Source organism: Excalfactoria chinensis, chromosome 7 (genome assembly GCF_039878825.1).
Source record: "Excalfactoria chinensis isolate bCotChi1 chromosome 7, bCotChi1.hap2, whole genome shotgun sequence".
NCBI classification, from domain to species: Eukaryota; Metazoa; Chordata; class Aves; order Galliformes; family Phasianidae; genus Excalfactoria; species Excalfactoria chinensis.
The window spans coordinates 16,094,821-16,109,745 of record NC_092831.1 but is presented as its reverse complement, the minus strand read 5'-3'; the positions used below and the strand labels follow the sequence as shown (position 1 = coordinate 16,109,745).

General features: G+C 35.0%; 1 protein-coding gene across 2 annotated transcripts in view; it reads right to left on the bottom strand.

The window, feature by feature from the left end:
- Positions 1 to 7,081, bottom strand: part of LOC140254928 (sodium channel protein type 2 subunit alpha) — a 67,085-nt gene extending 60,004 nt beyond the window's left edge. For both annotated transcript variants that reach the window (XM_072342090.1, XM_072342091.1), the window contains exon 1: positions 6,813 to 7,081. The gene's annotated coding sequence lies outside the window, so the exon portion shown is untranslated. The remainder of the gene's footprint in view (positions 1 to 6,812) is intronic.
- Positions 7,082 to 14,925: the final 7,844 nt, after the last annotated feature.

Sequence of the window (14,925 nt, the reverse complement as noted above, 5' to 3'; positions counted from 1 at the left end):
TAGGGAAAATGAATACACATCTCAGCATTTGCTTTACAATGCTTTTTCCTCCACATATGTACTGAATTTGTGTTCCATCCATATTTTTTTATTACATCACATCTCCAATCTCTACATTCAATTGCTTTCACAGCTAACAATATCTTTTCTCATCTTTTCATTGGATTCCCAAGGGATATTTCCTTTTCTTATCATGGTTTCAGAGGTGATCACCCATCTTCACAACATTTACCCAAGCTCACTCAATTGGATCCTTTCCATTGCCTTTCTCACTAGGAGCACGTAATTTTGAGAATGTGTGAATTTTTAAACTACTTTGGAAATGAAATCAATAGTGAGAAAGTCAGTATAATTCCTTTCCCAACAGTGGAGAATGCTTCTAGGTTACCAGCCTCCTGCCTATTTGCCACTCCACAGGACAAGATACCAGCATGAGTAATAGCATCTCTTCTGTATAGTATTAGTTGTCATTATCTTCAAACCCATAGACTTACACTCTATTTTATTTATTTATTTATTTTTTTCCTTAGGGATGCTGGTGCAGTAGAGTAACATTCAGTCTGTAAGAAGGCTAACTTGCCTTCAGTTTGGCTTAGAGGGCAAAAGCTTTCCTTCAGAACAAAGATCATTTAATTCCTAAAACCTAGTGCTGGCAAAAGCACAAATATCTTTTTACAGTCACAAATGTTGTAAAAGCCTGTGGAGTGCTTTAAATGTTAACTCTACCAAAAAATGCAGTATTGTAAAAACAAAATCATCTGAAACAATAACTCTTGAAAATGTTCTATGATGGTTGCATATGTTCATTTTACAAGAATACAAAAGCAAAGTGGCTGCAAGATGCAAAATATTATTCTGCTGAAAAATGACTTTCATAGATGTGGCCCACTGCTGATAGTGAAACTGGGAACTTTCCATTTTGTCCATGACTATTAGAAATTCCACAAGCCAAATCAAAGTAAAATGGCAGCTCATCCTGCATCCAAGTATTTTCTGAGTATATTCTCCTTACTTCACTTGGGTAATTTTTTGTAGCAGTACCGCAGTACCTAGGAGGCTGTCTACCATCAGCACTTCTGTGCTAATGACCATTCTACAAAATGGACACCTACTCCTGCACTGCAAAGTCAAACTTGTGCACATACATTTGCTGTTAAGATGTCCGTGCAGGCATCATCGCAGTCTGGAAATAATCGCGTAGCTTTTGTCCCATGGCTACTTTCAGGTTAACACAGCTACAGATGGAAGATTTTTTCATTCTGCCTGGTACCAGCACTTATCTTTTAGTTGCCATGGTTTCGTTATTGACTCTCAGTAAACAGAAAACATATGGAGCAGGCACACTCTACAGATACACCTGTTAAGCTCCTGTAATACGACCTTGTGTACCACAGACCCTATTACAACAACTTCTCAAGAAAGCTCTGGTCAGGAAAACTGATCTCACAGAGCTTTCTTTGTGTCCCAGCAGGTTGGATTTTCTGCTGTTTTGCATTAGGTATAAATATCTATACCTAAAGAGCATACAGTAGGTATACAGTGCTACTAAACAATTGTCACTTTGCTGGAGACAGGCCATTAAATTTCAAATATCCTGAGCAAAGTTCTCTTAATATTTGTGGTTGTAAATAAATTTGTCATAAACATCCTTATGAGCACATAGTCTGTTCAGATATTTAGGCACTACTTCAGCCTTCTTTTTGTTGGTGCCTATTTATGGAATTCATCTTCAAACACAAAAATTCAGAACACAGTGCTTATTGAAAGGACTATTCACACTTCTTTCTGACCTTGTTCTATCTGTATGCACTTCATGACACATTAAACTCCAACCACTTTTCTTCTCAAGATCAAAGACTGTCAAATTTGTCTCTGCATATATCTGGCACCATTTTGTATACATATGTGAAATCAGTGATTGAACCAAGACGAATAAGTGAGTCTAGAACACAATGTATTGCTATAGAGAACTTGAGTCAGACTCAGAATGAGTCATTTACATTTATCATCAAACAAAACTACACTGAGGTCAAAGTCTACTGAGGATTTTGCAGTTACACTGAGGAAAGTGAGAAATGGTTGGAACATTATAGAAAAGTATATATTAATAATATCCATTCAGACTGAGTTTCTTCTCCACTCTAAAAGCCCCCTGATAATAATTTAAATAAAGCCAAATTTGCACTGCTGTCTGAAGAATGACAACAGTAAGTACGGAAATATTCTAGCTTTAATCTCAGCACCACTAGAATGAAAGCTATGGAGCGAAAGGCTAGGAGGCCAGCTAAGTAGCCAAAACAATAAGCAGGTTTGTGTAGTTGCATAAAACACCTGCACTGCCTTCAAAACCACAGTATTGACCTGAGAGCTGCCTCATGTAAATCTCTACTTGCTTCAGTCATGCTTTTTACTGCAGGGTTGAGGGTTATCCAGTGTTTTTTGGCTGGACTGGTCCTTTTGACATCTAAAAATACTCAAAGGTTGTACCACGCAATTCCATTTAAAACCAGACAAACAGCACTGTATGACACAAAAGCAAGGCATCTTGTCTCGTATGGCAGGACTGTGTTAAACCTTGCTATATGTTCAAAACTTGGACATCCATCATCCTGAAATGCATGCCTGTTAATGTTACAAGTTTGTCTAAATAAGGTAGCTGCACGCTGCATGGAAAAATCATCATCTTTTTGAACACTATCCTGTTTCTTGGTGGGGAAGTCTGTGTTTTTACCAAGCAATGTGGAGGACCTGTGAGGATCTTCAGCAACATGAGTAAGAATTAGCTACCATTAGCAAGTCAAAAGAACCATTTACCTGGCCAAAATCTGTTTCTACCCACATTGAAGGGAAGCTAAGCTAAGAATTAAGAAGCAAGTGTGACTTACACAAAGCCTCAAAAAAAATCATATACAAAAAATTGCTAGTCTTAAGATAGAGAAGCTGACAAATGTTATTGCTGATTTTTTTATTTTTTTTTTTTCTCATATACTATGAACAGAGGTTTATTTGCTTGGTATTTTCCATTATAAGAATGTCTTTTCAGTGCCTTCAGCTTTGCCAAAATTTAGTTATTCAGGCTGGATTTGATTATGCGTTTGGCCTCATCCAAATTTCTTTCTTTAATGATACTATAAATGGCGAAATACTTCTTTCAATGAGGTTAGAGAGAGAAAACTAAGCTTGATAGTGCAAATTCATGTGACCTCATGATCTTTCTTAAGTCAGCTCGCAGTTTTATGACAACAAAACTCCAACATCCAATAGAAAAAAAAGCATTAGTGGATATCTTACATTTTTAAAAATTTGAAAGCGTAATATCACTGACCTACAAGTTTAAAAAACAAAAGGCAAGATAAGTAAATCTATGGCATTTTTCTGTTTGTTTCAAATAGAAAAATTAAAACGTATTTCAATGGTTGTTTCTTGTGTATTGCTGGTAATACTGCAGTATTAGAATATTTATCAAGAGAATTACTGAGCATTTTTGCAACAATCTCTTTACTCCCAATTTTTTCAAGTAGGCTGTTTCAGGGAATATAAAAGTTTTCTTTTGTTGCTCCTGTTTAAATTTATTGAAATCTGGCCATTCAGCACTTCTCTAAAATAATCTATAGACACGCTCAGAAAAAGCTTCTTAGCAGCTTGAAATAATACTTACAGAGCTTCCATGTGTTGGCTGTGTTTCTGCCTAGCATTAGCATCCCCTTCAGTGCAATTGATAATCGTAGCTGCTGAGACATCAAACGCTGAAAATTAAGAGCAGAAGCAAAGGCCTTCTGCTGGGATCACACCAGTAAAGAGCAGGAAGAGGAAAAATCCTAACTGAAATAGGAGAGGATGAAAAGGAAGAAGAAACTCAGATGAAGAAATAAAAGAGGTAAAGTTGTGAGCTGGGAAACAATATTTGAACTGGATAACATGAATGTAGTTATACAACATTTCTTTAAGTTGTCCACTTTGAATATTTTGGTCCTAAACTTTTACTGTGGAACTTCCCCAAAATGCATTGATTGCAGAATTATTAATTTCCTCCTTTTTTTTTTTTTTTTTTTTCTTTTTTTCTTTTTTTCCCTAACTGATTTATTATAATTAGTGGTTCTCAACATCATTTGACCCTGTCACGTTTCCACCTCTTTGAAATTAGCCATATTATCATCTTTGCAAGACAAATAACAGAACAGAAGATTCAGGCCACCATTGACACAATTGCCTTTTAGCCCGGAATTTCTCACTCTGGTAGCTGTCAGTGAGAGGTGGGACAAAAAATGGATTATTTCAAGTTGCTTCAGGAAGGCTCTACAATGAAGGCCTCCAGGATCACTGATGCCTGCGCAGTAAGCTGGCCCGAGGGCTGGGTAGGCATCAGCAGAGGAAAGCCTGTTTGCATTCCAGGGCAGCACAGGCCTGCCACTGCAAACTTAGAGAAGGATCCACACTGTGCTGTGGAGAAGTTGATATGAGGGTGTGCGAGGTCTTAGAACAATGGAAGTAGCACAATAAAAATCCTATTTGTAATGTTCAGGCTTCAGCTGAGAGCTGCATGTTCAAGAAAATACTGCAGCTGCAGTCATTGCTGTCCAGCTTAATTCTAAGAACTGCTTAGTTTAATGTCCTCTCTGTCCCCCTAAGATGGGTCTCAGAGCCCCCTCAGAACTGGAGCAGGCAACAGCTGGACAGATTCATGAACCAATGCCTACTACAGTGTGCCTGAGAAAACCAGGGCGTCACTGCTGCTAGGACTGCAGCATGGGACTGGACTGTTGGGATGGGGAGGTCTGATGTTTGTATGGTACAGAGAACGCCATGGATAGAATGAGATGAAAAAAAAATCTAGCAGATATTTAAGCTTTTTTGTTACATAAATTTCACAAAAGATAAGTAGGGCCAACTTTCCTTTGAGTACACATTTGAAACATCTGAATTCAGCCATTGCTTCCGAAAGGTATCAGGATCATACTTGGATATGATATGCCCATCTATGTGTTCACATTTCCCAAAGACTAATGTTCACAGTTATGATGCTCAAAATCTGCAAGAATTCAGCTTCAGTATTTTCATCTATGGCTTTTATCTACTCACTGGCTTTTAAAAATATTTTTAAAAATCTTAATCTGTGGCTTAACTTTGAAGATAAATGCTAGTGTGGCCTAGTGACTGAATTTTATGAACACTGTAAAATTTCTGTGATAAAGGAAGTTATTGTCTCCTTGGTGACTGTTATAATTAAAAAAAAATAATCCCAGACCCAGGTACTTATCTATTTCATAATATTAAAGCCATGAGCTTTAATATCGACATGCCTGTCTGTTGTTGAATTGGGGCCTATAGATATAAGGGAACATTGCTTATTTAGTGCTTTTGTCGCTGGAAGAAATTGCATATGTGACTCAAGATCTGTTAAAGATTGCATGATCATTTACCACCTAATGAAGGTCTCTTCAGACACTACGGCTGGGCCATACCCATATATACCTAATGTAAACACTGATCAGAAAAATGCAACCTAAGCTGGCAATATGCATTGACTGCAAGAACACGTGAACCCTCTTAACATTTCACATATATCAAAAGAATCATCTAAAGCTGAGGCAGCAACTAACATCCAAACCCCAAGAGGCACATTTTTGTTGCTTCACTTATCAATTAAGAAATGCTTATCTTTATACAGGTGAATAAGTGGTTTTACAAAAGTACTTTCCTATTTACCTTCGTACAGGCGTATAAGTGGTTTTGCAGAAGTGCTTTCCTATTTATATCCAAACAGTAGAAAGCAAAATGCATTTATTTGATCACACATAATTTTTTTCGCTCACATGCTAGCTACCAAGCCCTTTTCTCTGATCTCTGATGGTGTAAATCAGTGCAGTTCTATGTTGTTTATTTTTCCTGAATAAATGAGTTATTGCTGTAATTAAGTGATTTTAAGAAAAAAAAAAAAAGCAGGAGGTTTCACATAAAAGTCAGGGGGTGCTGCATAAGCTTCCCACCTCCTGAGTCATTCTGCTGTCTTTCCTAGTGTGTATCATGCATCTAAAAAATGATGGATGAAAAATATTTCCTTTCTCACGCAATACGAAATGAAGCTATTTCATTAACAATTCATTCCTATACACAAAACATTTCACACAACAGGAATGCATCTCATATGATATTTACAGCAGTGCTAAACCACATTTAGTCACAGACAAGTCCTCCATTCTGTCTTCCATCAGGGAGAGGCTGTTTTGGGAGACGAGGGAGGGGAGAATCCCGCAAATCTCCTATGCCTCACAGAAAGAAAATGATGAATTTAGGAAGTCAAGAAAGCCTCTGCCTGAAGACAGTATAAAGAAGCAACAGCACATTTCTGCATTAAATCAGGGTGGTTTTAAAAGTGAGCAATCCCCGGGATGTATTAATATGCTTTAGAATACCCCTCTAATTTGTATCTTGGATACAGCATGAATATAACATCCAGTAGAAAAAGAAAACACTTGTAGATAATCACATCAAAACAACGAATTACCACAGTTGGGATTAAAAGTAAAAATTCAGAAGTAATTCTAATTTTAAATATAAAATCTTAATAAAATATAGGACCAACCAGAGAACTCTAGAGAACAACGAAATGTATCATTTCCATGGTAAGACCTAATTAAATGCTATGAAATATCCATGCAGTTGCAAAGATGGCTATTGTTGCCTCTCCTCTTGCTGTATTAATATTAATTGAAAACTAGGTGTGGCACCGCAAGAGAAAAATCTTGGTGCAAAACAACTGGAATTTATTGCCTAATAAGTAAATTTCAAATTAAAATATCAAATTTTCTTACCTGATTAAGAGTGAAATACAAATCATGGCATAAGGAATATCTGTACACTTGTAGATAATAAGGCTCCTTATAGTGCAGGTTCAGTTTCCTTAGCAAAAAAGCTTGTAAACTCTTGATTTCACTGAAATGAAAAGGGAAAGAAATGAAGAAAGAACCTCCCCATCAAAACAACAAAGCAGCCTCTGCAGTATTCTGTAGTCTCTCCTCCTGCTTCCTGTTCTGAGATTCACTCCGTGAATCCCAACATCGATCAGAAAATTGGTGTGGGGAAAAAAAAGGGAGGGGGAGCGAGGGGGAGGAAAAAAGGAGGCAGCATATTACGTGCTAGCTCCACCTAATGGCAAGGAAATGAGCTCAACTGAATTTTTTACACCCTATCAAAACGACAGCATTTCAGTTTTAAATCGCATATTAGCTCTTGATTGCACAAGTTTAAAATGAAGCAACTAGGTCAGGACTAGTGAACGCTTGCACATTTTTTAAAACATTGTTTGAGATTTAGGCTGCACAAAGTTTTTATATTAGTGGAGTATGTATTTGTGTACATCCGCATGCAAAGAATTGCAGACAACTCAAGATTCTGCAAGGTATCTGTGTTTTATGTTTTATTTATATATGGTCCGTTGGGAAATTAATATATATATGTGTGTGTGTGTGTGTGTAATAATTCCTCATTCAGAACTCCTGCAAAATAACAGAAAATGACTTCCTGCTTTTTTTTTTCCTTCCTGTTTTTTGTTAATTGTGCAAAATAGAAATTACATTTATATCTTTATTGAAAGCCAGAGAAGAAAAATTGTTACGTAAGACAAAATGAAGGGATGCTCAGATTTAGCCTGGAATAATACATTATTGATCAGTAAAGAGTTATTATATTGATCAGTTTTACAAATTTTGGTCCAAGGCTCTCTTCTGTATTTTATGACAGCCTGAATATTCTCTGTAGTATTCTTGATATTATCAGTCTAATATGAAATTGACTGCCCTACTCCAGTTGTCTCTAACCATGTTCTCCATGACAGCAATGTTGGATCTACTATTACTGAAGTGCTGGGATGCTCCATAGCTGTGTGTCTGCTCTTCTAGTAATACAAATAAATAAACCGTCAATTTGTTTACAATACCAAATTATTGTGTCATCCTATTTTATCACTATTGTCTTCAAAGTTTTCTATCATTTAGACTTGCTCTAATGCATCAAATGACTTCCAGACATCCGCGTGCAGAGCTGGCACGGCAATTATCAGTTTTGGAGGAAAATTTTATCCAAATGTAAGATACAGGAGAACGGTGCAGGAAGAGTTATTTAGGAATAGAGGATCTAGATGGAAAACTACAACAACAACAAATAATTAGAACCCATGATTTATCACAAAAGTCACTAATGTGAACGCAGAGAAGTTGCTGGAGAGGCTATCCCTTTCAGTAACAACTTGTGTTAAACCATTCATCACATTCATCAAAAATCCTTGGAGTACCAGTTCTTCATGGAGAAGATCATTTTCTATGCTTGTTCAATCCCAACAATTGAATCTGGGATTATCACAGAATCTGAAGTATGAAAATAGTTGCTGTATGTCATAGAGCCAATGTGTGAGAATGGACTGAGAATTTGACTGAGATTGTCATAAAGAACTTTGCTCCATTCTGACCTTATGGTAAAGAAATGCTGCTTTAAAATACTATATAATATATCAAATACCTTTCATGGCTTTAAAAAAGTAAAGGATTTCCTTGAAAAGTACAGGTTTTGTTCTTGTAGTGGCGCTTGAATAAGTGGAGGTGTGAGTGCTGTCCTTGGTGCTGAGCCGCAGCTTTGCATTCCAAGTCCAGGACCCAAAACGCACGTAATGTCACATGCTTCTGAATATACTTCGACAGCTTTTTATAATCATGGAAATACTTATTAAGTTATTATATGTTCATCTAGGCCTATTTCAGGCCTAAATTTGAGAAGTTGGTGTTCTAAAGCCTACTTTGTGTTTTACTGAATTTACCTGGAATATTAAAATTTCAGGAAATAATCTAATTTACTAATTTAACTTAATAAGCAATAAAATATCTTTTCATTTCCAAAAATGAAAAAAAAAACCAAAAGTGAACTAAATATAAGAAATGAGATAAAGATTTTACAAGAGACTTGGTGATTGGAGTCTTTATTACTTATAATACTTTTAACATGTAATTATTAGCTGAAGAGTAACCATTTAGTAAAAGGACTGATGGTAGAAAAATCAATTTCAGCACCTTTGTAAACGCTATTTCTCTCTCCCAAACTCACTGAAACTTTTTTTTTCAAACAAACAAACTGTAATTGTTATCCTTCTACAGATCACATCTTTAATATGTAGATATTTCACAATTGCTCATTGGTAAAGCTCATTGACAAAGCTAGCTTTGCTTTTCTGTGTTGTCTATGAAAAGCAAATAAAAATGAGTTATGAAATAAAATGTTACTGTAATTCAAAGACAATAAAAAAGTAATTTCTGAATTTAACAGATTTTTTTTTTTAAAGTTTACACTTGTGTATAAAAACTGCAGTTGTCAGTGGCATCATCTTGCCTGTTACAACTGTGTGAGAAAAGTAGTTTCTTCTATGAAAAATTCAGAAGAGTACAGTGAAAATCAATACATGACAGTAACTCTCTGAGCTGATTCTATATCCACTAAAACTCTTCAAAAACACCTACAACCATGGTTTAATAATGGTTTAATTAATCACATTAATAGTAATTACATGCAAATTAAAACACACATTGATGGAACAAATCTCATTTTCTGACATTTTTAAACTAGTCTTAAAACTAGAATAGCTAGAAGAATCTTTTCTGCTTACTCAACCATGCTGATAAAGTTAGTTTCTACCAGAAATTTCTCTTTGCCTCTCAGAGCATGGCTAACAGCCATATGCATAAAAAATAACCATTTTATTTAACCATGCAAAAACATTTACCCAGAAGAGATGGAGCAAAAGGTCAAACACCAGTTCCCAAAGTACATAGGATTTTAAGCCTCCGGAACAATGCCAGTAGCTGTTCTGGCCAACAGACATTTATCTACACCTGCTCTTTAGATGCCTCAAAGAAATAGCTATTTCACATATTTAGAACCCTTAAATTTCCTTTTTATAATCTTTATGTATAAATCTCTTAAACTCTAAACTCTAGGCCCAAATTGCTAAGGTAGAAGGCAGGACTGCAGAGTGAGCAGTTTCATGGTTTCTTTGTCACCTGCTAAAGACATAAAATTAACTTCAATCAAAATTTATCAGCCTTTGTTATTTAGTTCTGATTAGATCTTAAGTTTGTCATTCTTGACCTTAATATTTGAGGGTCACCTTTTCATATCACTTGTGGAAGTGAAACTGAAATGTGGGACAATTCTGAGTATGAAGCAGATTTTTTTTCCCCTGATTCAGAATTACTTTAACAAAAACTACCCTTGCGACTACTAAATGACAACCGTATTTTATTATATTTTTTTCAGACATGAAATATTGGCATTTGAGGCATATTAGTGCACAGTGCCTTTTTATCTCCACCTGAGAAGAAACTAAGATTAGCTTTGGAAATTAAAATTTTCCTGAATATTTTCTATGTAATGAAAACTATTTGATCTTTCTTATTATCTGTTATTATTAATCGATCTATGTTGATTAATTTTGAAGAAGGGACTATTATAAATCAGATTTGCAGTATTTTCAAAAAGCCAGTCATTTCTTGGCTTCCCGAGGCTAGCACTGAATCACTTTTAAGGACCAGTTGAGAACAGAGATTTGGAAAGGAATGTATACAACAGTTTTTAAAAATACATACCACTTCCACCTTTCCTGTCTGTGACATTAGTATGCCTATAGCGAGAACCACTATGGCATTAGCTTGTGCTCTCTTCACAGTTCAGTGCACCAAGAAGTTTATATATTCTATATCTTTATCACTCTTGGATAAAAGCAGATCATGGTAAAATTGTTTCTCATTAATGTGTTAGAGTCTTTTTTTTGTTTGTTTAAGATATTTATTTCTTCATTGTAGTATGCTTTCCTGATTTAACTATAAAGGTGCTATTTTCAGTACAGATAACTACTAGGCATACTGTAAAATGCAGATAAACTTTCTAATGCAAAATCAACTTGGCAAGCATATGTTATTTAACAGAGCAATTATTCTAAGCAGTCCAGCTTTAAAAGTCTAGGAAATAAATAAATCATAACTTGAGGTTTGCTTAACAAAAGCTCCCCTCTCTGCAAGTGATGATTACCTTTCATCTGACCAATTAAACCACATGACTCAGTAGCAATAAATGGAATGAAAACAGATGAATGCAATCTCTCTGTTTATAGGTGTCCTGGGAGAGCATTATTAGATTTTGTTACTAGCTCTGAGAGCACTACTGCACTTGTTGCTGAGGTATCATTTAATTCATTTGTCTATCTGAAATTCTATTTGTTCCCTTTGAAATTGCTCACCTCAATTTCATCTTTGTATATTTGTCTCATCATATAAATATATATGGAATTCTTTTGAAGATGGTCTATAACCTATGAGTATATAGTGCCTAAAATAACTTCCCAGACATGGTTGGTTTTCTTAGACATAGGCACATTTGGAAGGTGGTTGGAGTGGCTATTCTATGTTAATTTATGCTTTGAGATACTTTTTAGTTAATTTTTACTAAAACAATGGAATTACTGGGATTGCATTGACTGAAGCCATTTGAGTATAGACTTGTATTATTCTTCTACAAGAACAGGAGGGCTCTGTTATATAGTGACCTTAATGTTGAAATACTTTTGTGTTATTGTAAAAAGCTACAGTCATTACATAGTGCACTGCTATGTATTCATATTATTATGAATAACTTAAAGCAGATAATTTTTCAGGTAATGTGCACTCTGATTTGTTGTCAAAGGCTTCATTTTAACAGTGAAAGTCTTAATTTACTATGAAGTCCTTCTACTCTTAAGCAATTCTACAGACAGAATCTTATGTTATTATTGGTGATACAGAGAAGACATGCTGTTGACGCATATCTTCAGCTGACTCTTTATCTAAAGTTCTGCAGTTCTGCTCTGCAGCATTCAACTGGCTTTTGTGCTCTGTATTTTCTTTCTCAGTTTTTAAATTCTATGGATGCAATCCACTAGGTCTTGAAGGAAAAGAAACAGTAAAAACTTCTCTATAAGCCTATCACTATCATCCTTAAATTTTAGTGAAGATTTTTCCACTGCAGTTAAGTATAATACCTTCTCTAAATTTTACTTACTACCCTCAGTGGGAAGCAAATATATATACAGATTCTCAAAAATTCAGATTATTAGCTCTAAAGTGACTGTCAAGTCCAAGGCTTGAAAACATGTATTAGTTATCTAGCATAAAGTTCATTAAAATCCATCTTTCTGATTCTTCACTTTAGTGAAAATAAAATAGTGGAAGGTTGAAAAATACATTTAAGCTTTTATATCAACAAGTGTTTGACTTAATATCACTTAGTCATATACTGCAGTTTAGTTCATTTCAGAGGCAGGTATGTAGTTAAAGGAATAGATAGCTGGACATACGCATTGTGCCTTTAAATACATTAATTTTACAAACTATGAGTGTCATGATGTATATAGTTCATAAAAATGCCTGAGAACTATATCAATCAAATTATTGCCCCAAAATAATATTATTAATCAAACAAAACATTGCTGAGATGTTACATGCAATCTATATGCAAGGCTTGCCCCAATACGAGGTCTCATGAAGTGTCACAGGGACTGCATTCATGTTTAACACTTTAAAGTTATTTTTCTCTCTACAGCTAAGATTCTCAACATTTCTGTTTCATCTGTTTAGTTAAAAGTGACTGAATAGCTTTGCATTTATTCAGCCATTTCTGAGAGTGTAACTGCACCTGGGGCAGGATTCCCAAACAAACAAATTATTTAGAAATGCCAAGACTTTTTGAGTTATAATTTTAAATGTAATTTCTGCTATGAACTTTCCGTGATGATTCATTAATGTTATACTATTAATTTAATCTGAAGAAGTGCAATGCTAGCCCTATTATAAATTACTTTTACCAAAGCAGTTTACACTATAATAAATTACTTTTGTCAAAGTAGTTTATTTGTTGTCTTTTAAATGACTGCATTTTATTTTCAGATCTGGCAGTCTAGTTTACACTGCTCTAATGTTGAATGGGGGGAGTGGAAAGGAGGGAAAAAGATTTTATGTACATAAGGTTTTGTATACACATGCCTTTGATATATATAGTATGGGTGGCATATATGCATTTTATACAGGTTTGTGGTGAATGATCTTTTTCTAAATTGAATGTTAATGTTTAAAAATTTGAGTGTAATTGTTTGAGTTATTCATTTGTTTTTTTTCTACACATAGATGATCTGATGTATTTATTCTGTAAATGCGTATGGCATAATTGTTTTCTTCTGCCCTGTTTTTCTACAATCCACTACTCAAAAAAGTGTTAAGGAATTTTTCAGAACCTGAATCAGACTGTTTCATAAATCACAGGCTTGGAGTGGTTTCTGTGAATTTGAATCAAGCAATATGCAGGTAGTCCTGTACATTGATTCAAGAAGAATATGAGCCATTTGTGAGCCATATTCATTAATTAATACTTCCTGTGTCTTTTTGTGCATCTACAAACAAATTTTTTCTTTCCTGGATATTACTTTAATGATGAAGGTCAATCATTGAACTTTTTGAGTCAGGGAAACAACACATCTCTAACATCAGACCTATACCTACAAGAAGATCATCTTAGTACAGAAGAATACATTATGCATAGTCCTTGTTCAATCTGGTACATCACAGAAGATGGCAATTAGCAGTAGGGCACTACCACAAAAAAAAAAAAAAAAAAAAATTAGGACTGAGGGTTCTTTGACAATACGACATTATCTATCCATCTTTTGGAACACTAGAACGCCAAAATTCTTTATTTTTAGAATATGCTGTTATAATGCATACAACAGAAATCAAATTTCTGGACCAGTCTATAACCAAAACTGCATTTTACACACCTTTTTTTCTCTTGCTGTTTCCTATTTTTAATAAGGTTAAAATAGCTTATTATGTAGATTACAATTTCTTAATTTTTCAGTGTCAGATTCAATATATATATAACCATCTCCTTACTATGATGGGACTAAATGATCACATTTTGACTATGACATTGAGGCATGCTAAAGACCTCCAGAGAAAAGTGTCTGTGATTAAAAGTAATAAATAAAAGTTATGCAGCACGTAAGCAAAGTCAAGCCCTATCCAAGGAGCAGTTTGCTCTAGAAAACAAAGTACAGTTACAAAACAATGTTCCTAATGAGCTTTAAACCAAGACACCAGCTTCTGCACGTTCATGGATTCACTAATTTAACATAATCCTATGAGAGCAACACCACTGCTTGAGAGACAACGACTAATATTTTTTATTTATTTTGTGAAAACGTATTTCTTCTTAACTTCTGAAAGTTTGAACATGTAAATATAAAAGGGAAAACTTTTTATTTTTTATTTTATTTTTTAAGTAAAACTGGTGTATGTTCAGATCCTTGTACCATATTTGAAATAAAGGCAAGATTTGCCTGAGCAGTGTGATTAGGACCAGTCCCTTGCACTCAAGTTCCGCAAAAACAAACAAGAAAAGAAATGCACCTGCATTTACAAGCAAGGGGCACATTCTCTTTCACTTATTATGCAGAAACTATTCTGGCCATCTTAGGATTACTGTCTGAGTATACACCTCTGTTTGCTTTTGTAAGCCAAATTCAGGAATTCGCAGTCCATACCTGTCAAGCACTCACAATGTTGAACTGAAATAATCAGGACTATTCACAAGTTGACACAAATGCTTAAGGATCGTGGTTTCAGTATGCTAACTGACAAAGGGATTTATTGATAATAGTATAGATAAGGGACAGCAGTTGCAGGCAGCTGTTGCTCCATGGCAGCCACTGAGCTGGATGCATGCTGACAGCCCAGCAGTTTTCCAGAACCTGTGTATGACCATTACAACAGAGAACTGAACCATCTCCATCCATTGCTGAAAAGGCACTTAAAGAAAATAAAGAGGCAAAGTAGTAATTGTTTCTAATGTTGTTTTGTT